The following is a 20,065-nucleotide window of genomic DNA, read 5'->3' on the forward strand; positions in this document are numbered from 1 at the left end:
ACTCCAGCTCCACCCCTTCTTCACCTGCCCCCCTTATCATGTTATGAGTCTCACCTACAGGTCCCACCCCCTGGCCTACCTGTTGCAGGTGTAAGGATGGAGTGTCGGAAACAGCTATCCTCCCCCTCCTCCCCCTCCTCCCCTCTTTCTCCCACTCCCCCCATCTCTCGCACTCTCTCTTCGTCCCCCTCTCTTCCCTTTAAAGCAATACTTAGACCAGGCTTTCTGCCTCCTCTACCCCTCTCCACCTCCTCTTCCATTCCTACTCTCTTTCTCTCCACCTCCTCCTCCTCCTCTTTGTTCCCCCTCTCCCGCCCTCCAGTGAGAGAGGCAGGAGGCCACCTCGCCGTCACTCTATCCAGCTGGAGCCGCTGAGAGGGCGAGGAGGAGAGGAGGAGGAATAGAGGAAGAACAGAGGAGACAAGAGGGAGAGGTGGAGAGGAGGAGAGGGAGTGAGACACTATGTTAGCTGTTGTGGTGTGATATGTGTAGTTACTTGTAATAACCACTAGAGCATGCTGGACACTTATTTGGTGCTTGCTGACCTCAATGTGTGCATGCATATCAACAGTCTAAAGCAGTCATCTCCAATCCAAAGAATTAGTTGGAATCATTTGTTTATTAGACATTTCCTATTTATACTGTATGGATAATAAAACCCATCCTTTATTTACTTGTGTTTTAGCTTTTTCCCCACACCCACACTGAAAGTTGTTACTGTTACTTTAGTCTGTCTTGCTTTATGATAGTCACATGCCTCTACCTTTACAAGAAGTCTATCAGTATTCTTCATGAGGGCTTTAAAGCTAATGTTAATTTGACCGTGTACTTCAAGAATATACATGTATTTTCCAAGACAGACCTGTTACTGGCCGTGTCTAAATATCCATTCTAGCGTAATACATACTTAAACTGCATACTAATTTCGCCTTTGATCTAGTAGAATGCACTCTTCTTTTCTGACTCACTTGTTTTGCAACAGCTGATAGTCAGATAAATTGACGCGCTGTACCGAAATGAACAAATGACGGGAGTCAATGCAATCGCGCATTAGATGACGAATTCTGAGTACTATTGCCGCGTTCACATGCTAGTCAGAACTTGGAAACCCGGAAATGTCAGACTTGCTTACTGGTTGTAGTTATACACGTGGCGCATTCAACGAACAGCAAGTCAGACATTTCAGAGTTTCCTAGGTCCGACTAGCATGTGAACGCGGCATAATTTCTAAATTTCACATACTAAAAAACTAAATGTTTTTATATACTATTTAGTACTCTAATATGGGTATTCGGACACTGCCTCTTTGTCTCTCACACACTGAGCATGAGCACAGTCATTATGGCCACCTGTGCTGTTCCATCTGCACAGACATCTACACTGAGCCTGTGTCTCTAAGCTATCAGCACACCTTCTGCAAGAGATGCCTCCAAGACTCTCTGGTCAGAGACAGAATCTTCCAGATCAACAGACTGATCAGGAACGTGGCCTTCGAGCTGAAGCTGGAGGAAAATGCTAAAAGACAGAGAGCTACAGCCGAGAGAGGAAACAGTAGAGAGATGAATGTCATGAACATGGAGAGGCTCTGAAGCTGTTCTGTGAGACGGACAGTAATCTGATCTCTGTGATCTGCAGAGATGGGTGAGACGACAGAGGACACACATTCAAACCTATAAGAGAAGCACATGAGGATCTGAAAAAAGAGGTAGCCTCAGATTTATGCTACTTCAAGAAGGATATTCGTGTACTGGAATACTCAAGAGATGAGCAGCAAAGATAAATGTCTCAAGCAAAAGAGACGTCAGATCATCTCAAAGTCCAGATCAGGTTGCTTGGTTGACAAGGAGATAGTACTTGCCAGGCTGGAGGAACAGCTAAAGGAGAAGAGAGTTAAAACGGCCTCTCTTCAGTCTGAGCTGGACCTCACTGAGCCCCGAGACTTCCTGCTCTAGTGGATGGAGAGGGGCTGCACTGAGATTAGGGAGAGGAGGAAGGAGGAGGAGTGGTTGGAGAGGAATATGATAGAGAGGAATATGATAGAGGGATTAGGATGGAGGGGAATATGATAGAGGGAATATATTGAGAGGAATGTGACAGAGAGGATTTGTTTTTTCATTAGATCACTTTAAGACATAAAATCTCTTAGGCTGACAGTCCCCGAAATCGGGCGCTAGAATTTCTTTAAAAAATATGTAAATGTTTACATGACTTATTTGATTGATTTCCCACCGTTTTATATTTCAGAAGACATCCATCCAGACCTTCCTAGAACTATGTAAACATCCTCTGTCGAATAAACTTGTATTTGCCTCCCTCTGGTGGTCGGCTGCATAATTACATCCATTTATATCACTTCACTGCAGCGCTACATCAAAGTGGCGTTCCAGGAAAAACTTTTATCCAGCTTGACTGCTTCACGGCACAGACATGGCAAAGCAATCACTGAATTTGTCTCGAGCAGGCAGAGCTAAATACATAACTTTCATAGCTCAACGATAAAGAACGCGACCTTCACACTTCCTTAAACCTAAAAGAAGTCAAGAAGTAATTTTGTGTGGAAGTCCAACATTTGTTCAGAACGACAAAATCGAGACCTTTACATTGCCCTTCTCCCTTTGTCTATAGGAGGGATGAACACTGGTTAAATGGCCCAAATGTTAATTTAGACATCCACAAATTTAGCAGATTTTGACTATGACTAATGTCATGAAATGTTTGGCAAAGTAGTAAAGAAGGTTGTACTATACTTTTATTGTGTACTAGATCATATGGTTTGAAAAGTTTTTTTTTTTTCTCAGACATAAATGAACAATTCCAGGTGAAAGCTAAAGGTCATAGCTTCCTGGGGGGAGGGACACCACTACATTAATAAAATATTGCCCTCTTGCTAGATTGATGACTATAGCCCTAGTGAAACAGTGCAAAATGGTTGTCAGCTCAACTGGTTAAATATAAGACAGGCCCTCCTGTAGCTCAGTTGGTAGTGCTTGCAACGCCAGGGTTGTGGGTTCGTTTCTCACGGGGGCCCACTAACTGTAAGTCGCTTTGGATAAGAGCGTCTGCTAAATGACTAAAATGTAATGTAAATGTAAGACCTGTTCATTGTGAAATATATGTGTTCAAGTCTAATAATTTTGCTCTTTATATTTTCTGCTCTGTATGTAATTGTATCTATTTAAGCTGTTTGGATTGTTCATTGATATAACACTGGGCACCATTGAAAAAGAGACACTGGTCTCAATTGGGATTCCCTGTATAAATAAAGAGGAATATGATAGAGGGAATATGATAGCGAGTATTATGATGGAGTGGAATATGATGGAGAGGAATATAATAGAGGGAATATAATAGAGGGAATATAATAGATGGAATATGATTGAGGAATATGATGGAGGGGAATATTATAGAGAATGAATGGAGGAATGTGTGACGCTCTTGAGCAACAAAGGTTGTCTGTTTGGTTATATCAACTGGAAAGACATGGATAAGAAAATGTACAAATATATTTTTAAACAATGGGCGCTGTTGGCAGGTCTACAAATACTGTTCTATAGTCAGCTGATATTGATTTCCTTATTTAATAATTTATTAAACTAAAATGATAAACATCAATGACACCTACTCTCCAATTACATTTTTTGGGCCTATATAATTACACATCCAGCTAATTTTATCCCTCTATGAGCATGCATACCGTAAAGATACCGTAAGGATCACTCGACTGCAACAGCTCTCGTTGATTTAATCCATCAATGGCTCAGGTCACTTGACCAAGATAAACTTGTGGATGAGCTGCTTCTTGATTTTAGTGCTGCATTTGACCTTGTTGATCATATGGCTATATAAATTAGGTGTAATATGGCAAACAAAGCCTATCAGAGGGAAAGGTAGAGCCATTACCAGTGTTTATACCTATGGGATAGGTAGAGAAAATTAGGCACAAAATAAGGCAGCAAGAAAGGTTCTGCAATGTGGTTATGAGATGTTCTCCATAGAATTACATAATGCACTCGAATGGCCGACTGTCAAGGAAATTACAAAAAAAAACACACAACATTGTTTTTTTCATAAAATGTACTGAAAGACCAACCGCTATATGTGATTAACTGGATATGGTCAAAGACAACTCATAAAATCAATAGGAATCTGGATCTGTTTCTGTGTCCTTTTCTTTTTACCTTGCTTTTGTTATTTTTGAATTTTTTTAATGTTTTGTTTTTACATTTCGTAAAATGTAATAATTACAAAAACATTTCATTTAAATTTAAATATAGTAAAATACAGTATCATTCAAATAAATATTATTTGTCTAATCATATTTTTTGCCTTTGAAGCTTAATATTTTGTGATATAATGTATGACTGACATGAGGGTAATCAAAGGGAGAGAGATAAGGGTAACAATGAAGACTTCTTCCATTACAGTTTCTAAGTGATGAGTAGAAGTGTACAGTGCCCTCCTGAATTATTGGCACCTGTCACGATCGTTGGAGGAAGTGGACCAATGCGCAGCGTGATTTGCGAACATACTTATTTATTTTTACACGAAACAAAACAACAAAACAATACTTGACATCCTTGGTAACAGACACTAACCATACACGGAACAAGATCCCACAAAACACTGTGGAAAACAGGCTGCCTAAGTATGGTTCCCAATCAGAGACAACAAGCAACAGCTGATATTCGTTGCCTCTGATTGAGAACCACCACGGCCAACACAGAAACACATGAGCTAGATAATCAACCTAGAACACAAAACACATAGAAACAACACACCCTGGCTCAACATAACAGAGTCCCAGAGCCAGGGCGTGACAGTATCCCCCCCCCCAAAGGCGCGGACTGCGACCGTGCCAAATATAAACCGAACAGGGGAGGGCCAGGTGGGCATTCCTCCTCTGAGGCGGTTCCGGCTCCGGGCTTGACCACCACCCTCCAACAATCCCCCCATTGCGCCCCTAGTCCGGTCTGGCCCCGCTGGGCCACTCAAGGACATTCAGAGACTTGTCCCGAAGCCACTCCTGCATTGTCTTGGCTGTGTGCTTAGGGTCGTTGTCCTGTAGGAAGGTGAACCTTAGCCACAGTCTGAGGTCCTGAGCGCTCTGGAGCAGGTTTTCATCAAGGATTTCTCTGTAAATTGCTCTGTTCATCTTTCCATTGATCCTTACTAGTCTCCAAATAAAATCAAATCAAACTGTATTTGGCATGTGCCGAATACAAGAGGTGTAGACCTTACCGTGAAATGCTTACTTATAAGCCCTTAACCAACAATGCAGTCCAAGAAATAGAGTTAAGAAAATATTTACTAAATACACTAAAGTAAAAAAAAAAAAAAAAGTAACACAATAAAATAATAACGAGGCTATATACAAGGGGTACCGGTACCGAGTCAAGGTTTGGGGGTACAGGTTAGTTGAGGTAATTTGTACATTTAGGTAGGTGTAAAGTAACTATACATAGATAATAAACAGCAAGTAGCAGCAGTGTAAAAACAAAGGGGGGAGGTGTCAATGTAAATAGTCTGGGTGGCCATTTGATTAATTGTTCAGCAGTCTTATGGCTTGGGGGTAGAAGCTGTTAAGGAACCTTTTGGACCTAGACTTGGCACTCTGGTACCGCTTGCTGTGCTGTAGAAAAGTAAACATTTTGTGTTTATAATGTTTTGTACGGTATGCATTGACAAAAAACAAACAGAGGAAACATTTAATTTTTTATTCTTTGCTTTTCATTGCATGCAAAAATACAGTATCTCCCTTCTCACTCTTTCTTACCCAGTCTACTCATCCATCTTCAAGCTTTCATCCCTTCCCTGCTCTTCTATCACCCTCTCAGTTCCACCTCCAGCTGGCTCCCCTCTTTTTCCTCTTCTCCAGTCTCTTCCTCTCTTCTTTCCTCCTCTTTTCTATCTTCTTCTCCTCCTTTTTTTGAATCTTCGCTCCATCTCCAGGAGCTCAGCTTGAGCTTTCTCTCTCTTTTTCAGCTCCTCAGACCACTTCTTCTCTTTCTTAATCCTGTCTTTCATCATGGCATTGTGTATCTTAATCAGCCCCATTAACCTCTTTTTCTCTGCCTTTTCCTTCTCTTTTCTTTCCTTCTCTCTCTTTTTCTGTTCTAACTTGTCCCTCTTTTTCTCAGCCTTCATGGCTTTCTTTTGCTCTTTTTCTCTCGCCTTCATCTCATTTCTCTCTTTCTCGTCACCGTTCAACATCTTATTCAGTTTCTTATTTTTCTCTTTTTCCTCGATCTTTATAAACGTGACTTAATGCTTGAGGTTCATGGCCAGAAAGCCCACTCTTCCCAGGATGGTCTCTGCTCTCTCTGATGAAACCGTCCCATTGGAGCTCTTGGAATGGGCACGGTCCGCCTCACGCTTCAATCCCTCCCTTGGGCTCAACTCCTCCTTGACGCTCCTCTCTTCACTCTCAATGTCAATGCCTGTCCAATAATCCTAACAGGAAGACATTGACTCTAGATGTAATATTGTTCCAATGTGGCACATTCAATACACATTTGAGTGATCAACATACATTGAAGGCCTCATGGGGCACACAATTTGGAGGACAGTAATTGAGGTAACTTGTTTATTTGTATCCCAAACCGATTTCATAATAGCCATAGATGTTCTTCCTGGGTCCACACCAAACGTAATACAAATGTTAACCCTAGTAAGGGGTGATGTTTTATACTATGAGCATAGAGTAGCAGGGTTGGGGTCAATTCCATTTCAATTCCAGTCAATTCAGGAAGTTCTTAATTCAATGCTTTGAATTGAAATGGAACAGACCCCCAACCCTGTAGAGTAGTAGTGTAAAATAGGACACCTACCTTTGCCTCTTCCAGCGTCCAGGGCCTGGGTTCCTCATCCTCTGACCTGCATATGGAGGCTCTCACTCTAACAGGCGTCTTAGTGGCCAAGCAGAGCAGAGGGGTTGCCAGAGTTAAGTTAGCATCTGGGACCAGCTGGTGAGCATGAGGGCAGCGATCCACCTCTTCACTAGTGCCCTTCCCTTTCTGCTCTGGCTGCTTGTGGTCCTTGTCATGGATGCATGCCAGGCTTGGAGTTAGTGCTAGGACAGGGCTTTTATCACTCATCAGTTCCTTTCTCTTGACAGTGGATGCAACTGCACTTGCCTCTGTGTTAACTGAGCACTCTGTGGTGTCCTCAACTGTCTCCTTTGGCTGCTTGTGGTCATTGTTGTTGTGAATGCATTGCAGACCTGGAGGACTTTTATCATCCCAGTTGTAAATGGAAACAGTTGCCTCTCTGTTGATTGAGCACTTTGTAGTCCACTCAACTGTCTTCCATAGCTGTTTATGGGCATTGTTGTGGGTGCAGGTCAGGATTAGAGACAGTGTTGCTGGTCCTCGGTCAGTTTGTGGTCAGAGTCTCGGATACATGGCGAGCTTGGAGGCAGTGCTGCTGGGTCAGGAGGGCTTTGATCAGCTGCCATGTCCTCTTTGAGGTGAGTGGACACATCATTGTTTGTTTCACTGATAACTGGACACTTGGTGGTGCCCTCTACTGCCTCTCCTGGCAGTTTATAGTCAACTTCAAAGACAAGTGGCAGACTTGGAGGGAGCATTGGGACAGGGCATTTAGCTGCTGATCTGTACACTCCAAAACCAACAGTAGCTGTGCCTGCAGTGGTCTCTGTAGCAACTGAGACCTCATAGGTATCCTCTACTGTCTGCTCTGGTGGCATGAAGTCATCGTCAAAGACTGTTGGCAGGCATGGAGGCAGCTCTGAAGGAAGACTTCTAGCTGCCCATCGATTCTCTCCCTTGACAGTGGCTGTGGTAGCAGTGGCCTCTGTGGTAACTGGGCACTCTGTGGCTGAAACAGCAGGCTGGGAGGTTTCGAGGAAATTGAATGAATTGCCAATGAACCACTGAGCCAGTGGTGGGAGGGAGTAAGGAGAGAATCTGTCCTCTTTCTCGACATTAGATATTGCCACTGGAGCAACTGAGAACTCAGTGGTGCCCTCTACTGCCTGATGTGGCTGCATGGAGTCTTCGTCAAAGAAGTGTGGCAGGTATCGATGCAGCATTGAGGAAAGATGTGTATCTTTCCATAGGTCCTCTCGTATACCTGTAGATACATCTGCAGTGGCCTCTGTGGCAACTGGGCATTCAGCAGACTGGCAGGTTTCAGGGACAAAGTATGAAAATATAATGAACCGCTGTGCATCCTGAGCGCGTATGGCAAATGGAGAGTGGGGATGCAACATGGTTGGTATAGGCCTCTGATTGGTGAAAGCCAGTGGTGGGAGGGAGTCAATACAGGGAGCCATAAACTCAGTGAGAGGACAGTTGCTCACATCTCTCACATTCTGCGTGAGAAAAGAAACAGACATGATGAAAGTGATCACATTCAGTACATACATACATACTGTATGAGTCAGCACTATTTACTTATACATCACATATATATATATATATATATATATATATATATATATATATATATATATATATATATATATATATATATATATATATATATAGTGTCCTCTCAGATGCTCTGCACCAGTCTGTCCCAACCCTGGGTCCCCTAGCCAATGGGCCAGCTAAGTGTAAAAATACATGTCCCACACCCATCATAACATTTTACATTTTAGCCATTTATCAGACGCTTTCATCCAGAATGACTTATAGTTAGTTAGTGCATTCAACTTAAGGTAGCAAGGTGAGACAACCACATCATCCTGATATGAGCGTCTATGATAGAACGGTTCTTTATTTTTTATGACAAGACAACCATAAGAACTGAGGACATAAATACACTGAAACAGAAAGACATGATACAACACATTTAGACAAGAACAGATATAAGCATTGCCTTGGTGTGGCCTAATACAAAAAGAAATAAGGACAAAACATTGTTAGCTTACATTCCATGGCATATGGAACATTTTGCCCTTACAATAACTTATATTTGCTTTATTTAATATTGTTAAATAGAACTTTGTCAAAGTTGGTCTTGTTACCTCCTCAATCAGTCTTGGCATTTTCCTCGTCTTGAACCAAATCCTCTTCATCTTCTTCTCCTGATCCTTCTGGATCTGCAAAACCAGAGCCAACCTGGCTCCCAGCTCCATCACGTTGTCTGTCTGGATCACCCTTTCCTTCAACCGACACTCACCCCTCCTCTGTGTCAGCGTTGAACCCTCCATGTCTTCCTCTTAGCTAACAATAACTCTGGAAAATACATAACGTTGTAGTAAGTGGGTGTTGCTAACCAAATAATAATGCATCTCTTTACAATGTGCAAACGTTTTCTTCCCAGCTACTTACAATTAAGCAAGTGAGAATTCTGCTCCAGATATGTTTACGCAATAGGCCTATCTGAATTACTAGTAAAAAGTTGGCTACTGGAAAAGCGACCAAGTTCAAATGAATCGATGTTGGCTGTTCTTTGGCATCATCATTGTGATGCAAGGCGTTGCCATGGCAGATGAAAAAGCACAATACAGACTTTAAAAAGCAAACTTCTTGCTCTTTCTGTACCTTACTATTGAGCCTTATTCAACCCCTCATGTAGCTCTACTCCATATTGGGCTTGGTTCTCACAAACCACACTAGTCAGTTCCATCATATCATTGAAAACACTGTGTTTTGGGTAGAAAATGACTCTATATCCATGCAGGACCTAACTTGTACAGTTTCATCTATTTAAAAAAACCAAGGAGGTAAAAACGCCAGTCTTCTCTTTGAGTGCCCCTGAGTGCACCTCAATTTAAAGAGGTCTATCAATTCAACCATTTGAAATGGATGTCCATTCAATTAAGAACATATTATTCTTATTAGAAATGAATCAGCTACAAATTAGGTAGGCGTACTTGTTTTTTTACACAACATACTCTTTTGGTACATATTTATTGAGATAATTGATTACAACATATGTTGGTGATTAACACAGAGAGAGGTATTTTTTTTCTGTCATCAATAGAATGCATTAGCCATTAGGCTAGCTCACTACAATTGTAACATGGCATCTCAGGTGTCAGGATGAAGCATTTTCTCACAAAAAGAGGACTCAAGCAAACTATCTCTCTTCAACAGTTTCTCTAGTCATGTTAGGTCTACTTAAAATGTCACATTCATACACAAGTAATTTGAAAATAAGTTATACTACTGAAACACATTCACAATAAGTTATATTACAACCTACCTCTGAAGTAAGCAGTGTGTTCTCTCACTAATGAAATAGGACATTAATAATCTGTCAGTGGTTAGTTGAATCAGTCTCTTTGCACTGTTCAGTTTGTCTGTGCAACAGGTAACCTTCCAGAATCGGAATCTTGTGATGTCACAATGGAGTCCCCATTGCCATGGTTACCCACCGCAGCTTTCATGTGTAATCAAATGCTGGCACAATTTAGTTTATTTATTTTCTATTTTTTTGTACCTATGCAGCACAGTCATACCTAATATATACAATGAATCCATATAACCTAATTTTTTATTAAAATATAATGCTGTAACTCATATTAAATGGTTGACCATTCAAACGACATGTGTTTTGCCTAATTAAAAGTCAATTTGTTTTAGATATCATAACTAGCAGCCAGGCTTACTTAGGTTGTTTGTTCGATCTCAGCCTACCACTAATGTCAATATTTTTCATCATCATCATCATCAATGAAATACATAGGCTACCTTACTACAGTAAAACAAGTCTTCCATAGGATATGTCACCTCAGTAACAAAGTTCCAAAAAAGAAATGAGGGTTCAAGAAAACATCTCTCTTCAATGGCCTCAGCTATTAGCCATATGATCAAAAAGGTCAAATGCAGCACTAAAATCAAGAAGTAGCTCATCCACAAGTTTATCTTGGTCAAGTGACCTGAGCCATTGATCGATTAAATCAACCAGAGCTGTTGCAGTCGAGTGATCCTTACGGTATCTTTACGGTATGCATGCTCATAGAGGAATAAAATTAGCTGGATGTGTAATTATATAGGCCCAAAAAATGTAATTGAAGAGTAGTTGTCATTGATGTTTAGCATTTAAGTTTAATCAATTATTAAATAAGGAAATCAATATCAGCTGACTATAGAACAGTATTGTTTAAAATTATGTTTGAACATTTTCTTATCCATGTCTTTCCAGATTATATAACCAAACAGACAACCTTTGTTGCTCAAGAGCGTCACACATTCCTCCATTCATTCTCTATCATATTCCCCTACATCATATTCCTCTATCATATTCCCTCCATCATATTCCCTCTATCATATTCCCTCTATTATTTTCCCTCTATTATATACCTCTCCATCATATTCCACTCTAACATAATACTCGCTATCATATTCCTCTTTATTTATACAGGGAATCCCAATTGAGACCAGTGTCTCTTTTTCAATGGTGCCCTGTGTTATATCAATTAACAGTCCAAACAGCTTAAACAGATAAAATTACATACAGAGCAGAAAATATATAGAGCAAAATTATTAGACTTGAACACATACATTTCACAATGAACAGGTCTTGTATTTAACCAGTTGAGCTGACAACCATTTTGCACTGTTTCACTAGGGCTTTAGTCATCAATCTAGCAAGAGGGCAATATTTTATTAATGTAGTGGTGTCCCTCCCCCCACGAAGCTATGACCTTTAGCTTTCACCTGGAATTGTTCATTTATGTCTAAGAAAAAAAAAAAAACTTTTCAAACCATATGATTGTCACGGTTTCGGCCGAGGCTGCCTCTCTCCCTTGTTCGGGCAGGCTTCGGCGTTCGTCGTCTCCGGAATTCTAGCTGCCACCGATTTATGTTTTCATGTTCGTTTGCTTTTGTCTGTTTGTGTCACACCTGTTTCTGTTTTACGTGATTAGTGTCCTATAAGTTTCTCGTTGTGTTTGTCTTGTGTTGTGTGTGATTGTTTTCGTCAGTGTTGTGTTTGCTCGGTTGAGCATATTTCTCTCCACTGCGCTGGAGCTCGTTTGCACTTGTTTCGTGCACTACATATTTTGTCGCACCTGTTTGTGCGCATTTTGCCTACACGCCTTGGGCGTAGTTTTGCTGTTGGGCTTTGTTGCCCTGTTGCCTGTGTTTGGGTCGGAATACAGCTTTTGGAACCTACCGTCTGCGTCCTGCATCTGATTTCCTACACCACACCTACACACGCCCTGACAGAATCACACACCACCCATGGAATCAGCAGGAGCAGAAGCAGCCCAGACAAGACTGGAAGCCCAGGTTCGGGATCAGCAGGAGCAACTCCTGCAGATGGGGAACGCCCTGCAGGAGGTTATTTCCACACTCCGAGGCTGGGGTTCGCCTCCACCACCGCCCGCCCAGCCAGCACCATCGGCCAGCCCGCCCGTTCCAGCACCGGAACATCGAGGAGTCCGTCTATCTCTCCCGAGGGCTTACGACGGGACAGCGGCTGGGTGTCAGGGGTTCTTGCTCCAGGTCGAGCTGTACCTGGCCACAGTCCATCCGGCACCTTCAGGGCATGAGAGCGTGTCCGCCCTAATCTCCTGCCTGGCCGGTAAAGCGTTGGAGTGGGCCAACGCGGAGTGGAGGAAGATCGACGCCACGACCATTACCTACACCGAGTTCTCCCGCCGCTTTAGGGCGGTGTTCGACCATCCCCCGGAGGGGAAAGCGGCGGGGGAGCGTCTGGTCTTCCTTAGGCAGGGGAGGAGGAGTGCCCAGGAATTCGCACTCGAATTCCGTACTCTAGCGGCAGATGCAGGGTGGAATGATCGGGCCCTCATCGATCTCTACCGATGCAGCCTCAGAGAGGACGTCCGTCGGGAGCTGGCCTGTCGGGACGCCAGTCTCACTTTCGACCAGCTGGTCGACATGTCAATTAGGTTGGATAACCTATTGGCTACCCGCGGACGTCCTGAGGGGGGTCCGTCCATTCCATCCTCCAGCGCACCCGAGCCGTGTCCTATGGAGCTCGGGGGCGCTGGCGCTAGAGGTAGGAGGAGTCGGCAGAGTGGGGGGTCCATCCACTGCACCAACTGTGGTCGGGGAGGACACACCGCGGCTAGGTGCTGGGGATGGCCTCCTCGGGGAGATGACGACAGGTCCCGCACTGGGGATTCCCTCCAGGTGAGTAGGTGCCCCACTCACCCAGAGCTCACTGTTGCCCATTTTTGTATGCCTGTGTGTTTTCCGCAGGTGGCACCTCATTCCCAGTGTAAGGCGCTGGTAGATTCAGGCGCGGCTGGGAATTTCATTGATAAGAAGTTTTGTTTAGAGTTAGGGTTTCCCCTTCTCCCTGTGGAAGTTCCTTTTCCCGTTCACGCCCTAGATAGTCGTCCGTTGGGTACGGGCTTAATCAGGGAGGTCACGGCGCCACTTAGGATGTGTGCGCAGGGGAGTCATCAGGAGATAATACAACTGTTTCTGATTGACTCTCCTGCGTATCCGGTGGTGCTGGGCATGCCCTGGTTAAGTACCCATAACCCCGTTATTTCGTGGCAGGAGAGGGCTCTGAAGGAGTGGTCTGCTCAGTGTGTGGGTAGATGTTTGGGCGTTTCCTTAGGGGCTACCTCGGTGGAAAGTCCAAACCAGGTGCCCGCATTGCACATTCCACCTGAGTATGGGGATCTGGCTATCGCGTTTAGTAAGGCGAGGGCGACGCGATTGCCACCCCATAGGCAGGGGGATTGTGCGATAGACCTTCAGGCAGGAGCTGCGCTCCCACGGAGTCATGTGTATCCTCTGTCTCAGGAGGAGAAGAAAGCTATGGAGGTTTACATAGACGAATCACTGAGACAAGGATACATACGGCCGTCCACTTCCCCCGCGTCCTCGAGTTTCTTTTTCGTGAAGAAGAAGGATGGGGGGTTGCGTCCGTGCATCGACTACCGTGGTCTCAATCAGATTACGGTGAAGTATAGTTATCCACTCCCGCTGATTGCGACCATGACTGAGTCGTTGCATGGGGCGCGTTTCTTCACGAAATTAGATCTCAGGAGCGCGTACAACTTGGTGCGCATCAGGAAGGATGATGAATGGAAAACAGCCTTTAGTACCACCTCGGGCCATTACGAGTATCTCGTCATGCCATACGGGTTGATGAATGCTCCGTCAGTTTTCCAATCATTCGTGGATGAGATCTTCAGGGACATGCAGGGACAGGGAGTGGTGGTGTACATAGATGACATCCTCGTGTACTCACCTACCCGTGTCGAGCATGTGGCCCTGGTGCGCAGAGTGTTGCGGAGGCTGGTGGAGCACGACCTGTATGTGAAGGCAGAGAAGTGTCTGTTTTTCCAGGAGTCGATTTCCTTCTTGGGGTATCAGTTGTCTGCGTCAGGGGTGAAGATGGAGGTAGACCGAGTGTCAGCCGTGAGTAATTGGCAAACACCAACCACTGTGAAAGAGGTGCAGCAGTTTTTGGGGTTTGCGAATTACTACCGGAGGTTTATCCGGGGTTTTGGGCAGGTGGCAGCTCCCATCACGTCTCTCTTAAAGGGGGGCCCGGTGCGTCTGCAGTGGTCAGTCGAGGCGGACAGGGCTTTTAAGAAGCTGAAGGACCTGTTCACCTCGGCTCCGGTGCTGGCGCATCCGGATCCCTCTTTACCATTTCAGGTAGAGGTGGACGCGTCTGAAGCCGGTATTGGCGCCGTGCTGTCCCAACGGTCAGGCGCGCCACCTAAACTCCGCCCCGTTGCCTTCTATTCCAAGAAGCTCAGCCCGGCGGAGCGAAATTATGACGTAGGGGACAGGGAGCTGTTAGCTGTGGTCCAAGCCCTTAAGGTGTGGAGGCACTGGCTTGAGGGGGCTCAACACCCTTTCCTCATTTTGACGGACCACCGTAACCTGGAGTACATCCGGGCAGCGAGGAGGCTGAACCCTCGACAGGCTAGATGGAGTATGTTTTTGACCCGTTTCTCTTTTAAGATCACCTACATCCCTGGGTCACAAAACGGTAAGGCAGATGCACTGTCTCGGCGGTATGACGGGGAGGAGAGGTCCGTGGAGCCCACTCCCATACTGCCGGAGTCGTGTCTAGTGGCACCGGTGGTGTGGGAGCTCGATTCTGAGCTCGAGCGGGCATTACGCACCGACCCTAGTCCACCACAATGCCCGGAGGGTCGGAAGTATGTTCCGCTCGAGTGTCGGGATCGATTGATCTATTGGGCTCACACGTCACCCTCCTCTGGACATCCGGGTATCGGCCGGACAGTGCACTGTCTTAGTGCCAAATATTGGTGGCCTACGTTGGCCAGGGATGTGAGGGTTTATGTTTCCTCCTGCTCGGTGTGCGCCCAGTGTAAGGCGCCTAGACATCTGCCTAGGGGTAAGTTACTACCCCTGCCCGTTCCACAACGACCATGGTCCCACCTCTCGGTGGATTTTATAACTGACCTTCCCCTCTCTCAAGGGAATACTACACTCCTGGTCGTTGTGGATCGGTTCTCTAAGGCCTGTCGTTTGCTCCCCATGCCGGGTCTTCCTACTGCCCTACAAACCGCCGAAGCACTATTCACTCATGTGTTCCGGCACTACGGGGTGCCCGAGGACATTGTGGCTGACCGGGGTCCCCAATTCACCTCCAGAGTCTGGAGAGCTTTTATGGAGCGGTTGGGGGTCTCGGTGAGTCTCACCTCGGGTTACCACCCGGAGAGTAATGGGCAGGTGGAACGCGTAAACCAGGATGTGGGCAGGTTTCTCAGAACATACTGCCGGGACCGGCCGGAGGAGTGGGCGAGATATGTGCCCTGGGCTGAGATGGCACAGAACTCTCTTCGCCACTCCTCCACCCAACTAACCCCTTTTCAGTGTGTTTTAGGGTACCAGCCGGTTCTGGCACCATGGCATGAGAGCCAGATCGAGGCCCCCGCTGTGGATGAGTGGGTGCGGCGCTCGGAGGAGACGTGGAACGCTGCACACGTCCATCTGCAGCGTGCCATACGTCGACAGAAGACGAGCGCCGACCTACACCGCAGTGAGGGGCCTGTGTACGCACCTGGAGATCGAGTCTGGCTCTCTGCCAGAAACCTGCCCCTCCGCCTGCCCTGTCGGAAACTGGGTCGGCGGTTTGTAGGGCCATTTAAAGTCCTGAGAAGGTTGAACGAGGTTTGTTATAGATTACAGTTGCCAGTGGAGTATAAATGTATTAACCCCTCGTTCCATGTGTCCCTTCTCAGGCCGGTGGTAGCAGGCCCGCTCCAAGAACATGAGATCTTGGAGACCCCCCCGCCCCCGTTGGACATCGAGGGGGCACCGGCGTACACCGTGAGATCCATCTTGGATTCTAGACGTCGGAGAGGGGGTCTTCAGTATCTAGTGGAGTGGGAGGGGTACGGTCCGGAGGAGCGGTGCTGGGTGCCGAGGAGAGACATCTTGGACCCGTCGCTCCTGACGGAATTCCATCGGGGGTATCCGACGCGCCCTGCGCCGCGGCCTCCGGGTCGTCCCCAAGGCCGGAGTCGGCGCGCGTCTGGAGCCGCGCGTCAAGGGGGGGGTACTGTCACGGTTTCGGCCGAGGCTGCCTCTCTCCCTTGTTCGGGCAGGCTTCGGCGTTCGTCGTCTCCGGAATTCTAGCTGCCACCGATTTATGTTTTCATGTTCGTTTGCTTTTGTCTGTTTGTGTCACACCTGTTTCTGTTTTACGTGATTAGTGTCCTATAAGTTTCTCGTTGTGTTTGTCTTGTGTTGTGTGTGATTGTTTTCGTCAGTGTTGTGTTTGCTCGGTTGAGCATATTTCTCTCCACTGCGCTGGAGCTCGTTTGCACTTGTTTCGTGCACTACATATTTTGTCGCACCTGTTTGTGCGCATTTTGCCTACACGCCTTGGGCGTAGTTTTGCTGTTGGGCTTTGTTGCCCTGTTGCCTGTGTTTGGGTCGGAATACAGCTTTTGGAACCTACCGTCTGCGTCCTGCATCTGATTTCCTACACCACACCTACACACGCCCTGACAATGATCTAGTACACAAGAAAAGTATAATACAACCTTCTTTACTACTTTGCCAAACATTTCATGACATTAGTGATAGTCAAAATCTTTAATGTTTGTGAATGTCTAAATTAACATTTGGGCCATTTAACCAGTGTGCATCCCTGCTATAGACAATGGGAGAAGGGCTATGTAAAGGTCTCAATTTTGTCGTTCTGAACAAATGTTTGACTTCCACACAAAATTACTTCTTGACTTATTTTAGGTTTAAGGAAGTGTGTAGGTCGCATTCTTTATAGTAAAGCTATGAAAGTTATGTATTTAGCTCTGCCTGCTCGAGACAAATTCAGTGATTGCTTTGCCATGTCTGTGCCGTGAAGCATTCAAGCTGGATAAATGTTTTTCCTGGAATGCCCCTTTGACTTAACGTTGCAGTTAAGTGATATAAATGGATGTAATGATGCAGCCGACCACCAGAGTGAGGCAAATACAAGTTTATTCGACAGAGGACGTTTACGGGGTTCTCGGAAGGTCTGGATGGATGTCTTCTGAAATATAAAACGGTTGGGAAATCAATCAAATAAGTCATGTAAACATTTACATATTTTTTTACAGAAATTCTAGCGCCCAATTTCAGGGACTGTCAGCCTAAGAGATTTTCAGTCTTAAAGTGATCTAATGAAACAAATCCTCTCTGTCACATTCCTCTCAATATATTCCCTCTATCATATTCCCCTCTATCCTAATCCCTCTATCATATTCCTCTCAATCATATTCCTCTCCACCCACTCCTCCTCCTTCCTCCTCTCCCTCATCTCAGTGCAGCCCCTCTCCATCCACTAGAGCAGGAAGTCTCTGGTGTCAGTGAGGTCCAGCTCAAACCAAAGAGAGGCCGTTTTAACTCTCTTCACCTTTAGCTGTTCCTCCAGCCTGGCAAGTACTATCTCATTGTCAACCAAGCAACCTAATCTGGACTTTGAGATGATCTGACGTCTCTTTTGCTTGAGACATTTCTCTTTGCTGCTCATCTCTTGAGTATTCCAGCACACTAATGTCCTTCTTGAAGTAGCATAAATCTGAGGCTACCTCTTTTTTCAGATCCTCATGTGCTTCTCTTATAGGTTTGAATGTGTGTCCTCTGTCGTCTCACCCATCTCTGCAGATCACAGAGATCAGCTTACTGTCCGTCTCACAGAACAGCTTCAGAGCCTCTCCATGTTCACGACATTCATCTCTCTACTGTTTCCTCACTCGGCTGTAGCTCTCTGTCTTTTAGCATCTTCCTCCAGTTTCAGCTGGTAGGCCACGTTCCTGATCAGTCTGTTGATCTGGAAGATTCTGTCTCTGACCAGAGCCCTGCCCACTTGACAGAGTTGGTGTCCAGCATTCAGGCTGTCTTGGAGGCATCTCTTGCAGAAGGTGTGCTGATAGCTTAGAGACACAGGCTCAGTGTAGATGTCTGTGCAGATGGAACAGCACAGGTGGTCTGCCAGGTCAGAGGAAGATGTGGCCATAATGACTGTGCTCGTGCTCAGTGTGTGAGAGACAAAGAGGCAGTGTCCAAATACCCATATTAGAGTAATAAATAGTATGTAAAAACATTTAGTTTTATAGTATGTGAAATTTAGAAACTATGCCGCGTTCACATGCTAGTCGGACCTAGGAAACTCTGAAATGTCCGACTAGCTGTTCGTTGAATGCGGCACGTGTATAAATACAACCAGTAAGCAAGTCTGACATTTCCAGGTTTCCAAGTTCCGACTAGCATGTGAACGCAGCAATAGTACTCAGAATTCGTCATCTAATGCGCGATTGCATTTACTCCCGTCATTCGTTCATTTCGGTACAGCGCGTCAATTTATCTGACTATCAGCTGTTGCCAAACAAGTGAGTCAGATAAGAAGAGTGAATTCTACTAGATCAAAGGCGAAATTAGTATGCAGTTTAAGTATGTATTATGCTAGAATGGATATTTAGACACAGCCAGTAACAGGTCTGTCTTGGAAAATACATGTATGTTCTTGAAGTACACAGTCAAATTAACATTAGCTTTAAAGCCCTCATGAAGAATACTGACAGACTTCTTGTAAAGGTAGAGGCATGTGACTATCATAAAGCAAGACAGACTAAAGTAACAGTAACAACTCTCACTGGAGGGCGGGAGAGGGGGAACAAAGGAGGATGAGGAGGAGGTTGAGAGAAAGAGAGTAGGAATGGAAGAGGAGGTGGAGAGGGGTAGAGGAGGAAGAAAGCCTGGTCTAAGTATTGCTTTAAATGGAAGAGAGGGGGAGGAGGAGAGAGAGTGAGAGATGGGGGGAGTGGGAGAAAGAGGGAAGGAGGGGGAGGAGGGGGAGGAGGTGGAGGGCAGCTGTGTCCGACACACCATACTTACACATGCAACAGGTAGGCCAGGGGGCGGGACCTGTAGGTGAGACTCATAACATGATAAGGGGGGCAGGTGATGAAGGGTGGCGCAGTGGTCTAGCTCTTGAGTGGCGCAGTGGTCTAAGGCACTGCATCGCAGTGCTAACTGTGCCACTAGAGATCCTGGTTCGAATCCAGGCTCTGTCGCAGCCGGCCGCGACCGGGAGACTAATGGGCGGCGCACAATTTGAGTTTGAGTTTATTTATTTTTACAGGGACAGTGCACATTAATCAACGTTTCAGTAAAAGTGCCGGTTTTAGCCAGCCGGCTAATTTTCAACCGCAGTCCCTGGGCAGGTTATTAAAAACAATTACAATATAGACAATAACAACATAGAACAAGACATAGCATACAGACATAGCAACATAGGACAAACAAGACGTAGCATACAGACCGAGCAACATAGAACAAAAAGCAGCAAAACAAAATTCATAAAAGCAACAAAGTGTTTCCACACCTCACAAGTTACAGACAACAGACATGGAAAGCGGCAACACACAGCTAGGGACCATGTTCACAAATCTGATTGACCTTTAGCCATGTCTTCAAGCATTTTGTGAAAGTGTGATATGTCGTGCAGTTGTGTGTGTCTGATGGCAGTGTATTCCAGACATGGGAAGCTCTCACAGAAAAAGCAGATTTACTAAAGGTGCTTTTCCTTAGGGGAACTACACAGTCACCTCTCATGGCAGACCTTGTGGATCTGCTGCCATATGTTTGGGTTTTCTGTTTAACAAAAATACTGAGTGGAGGGGGAGCCAAGCCATTTA

Source organism: Coregonus lavaretus, assembly GCF_964263955.1.
Source record: "Coregonus lavaretus genome assembly, chromosome: 38".
In the NCBI taxonomy this organism is placed as follows: Eukaryota; Metazoa; Chordata; class Actinopteri; order Salmoniformes; family Salmonidae; genus Coregonus; species Coregonus lavaretus.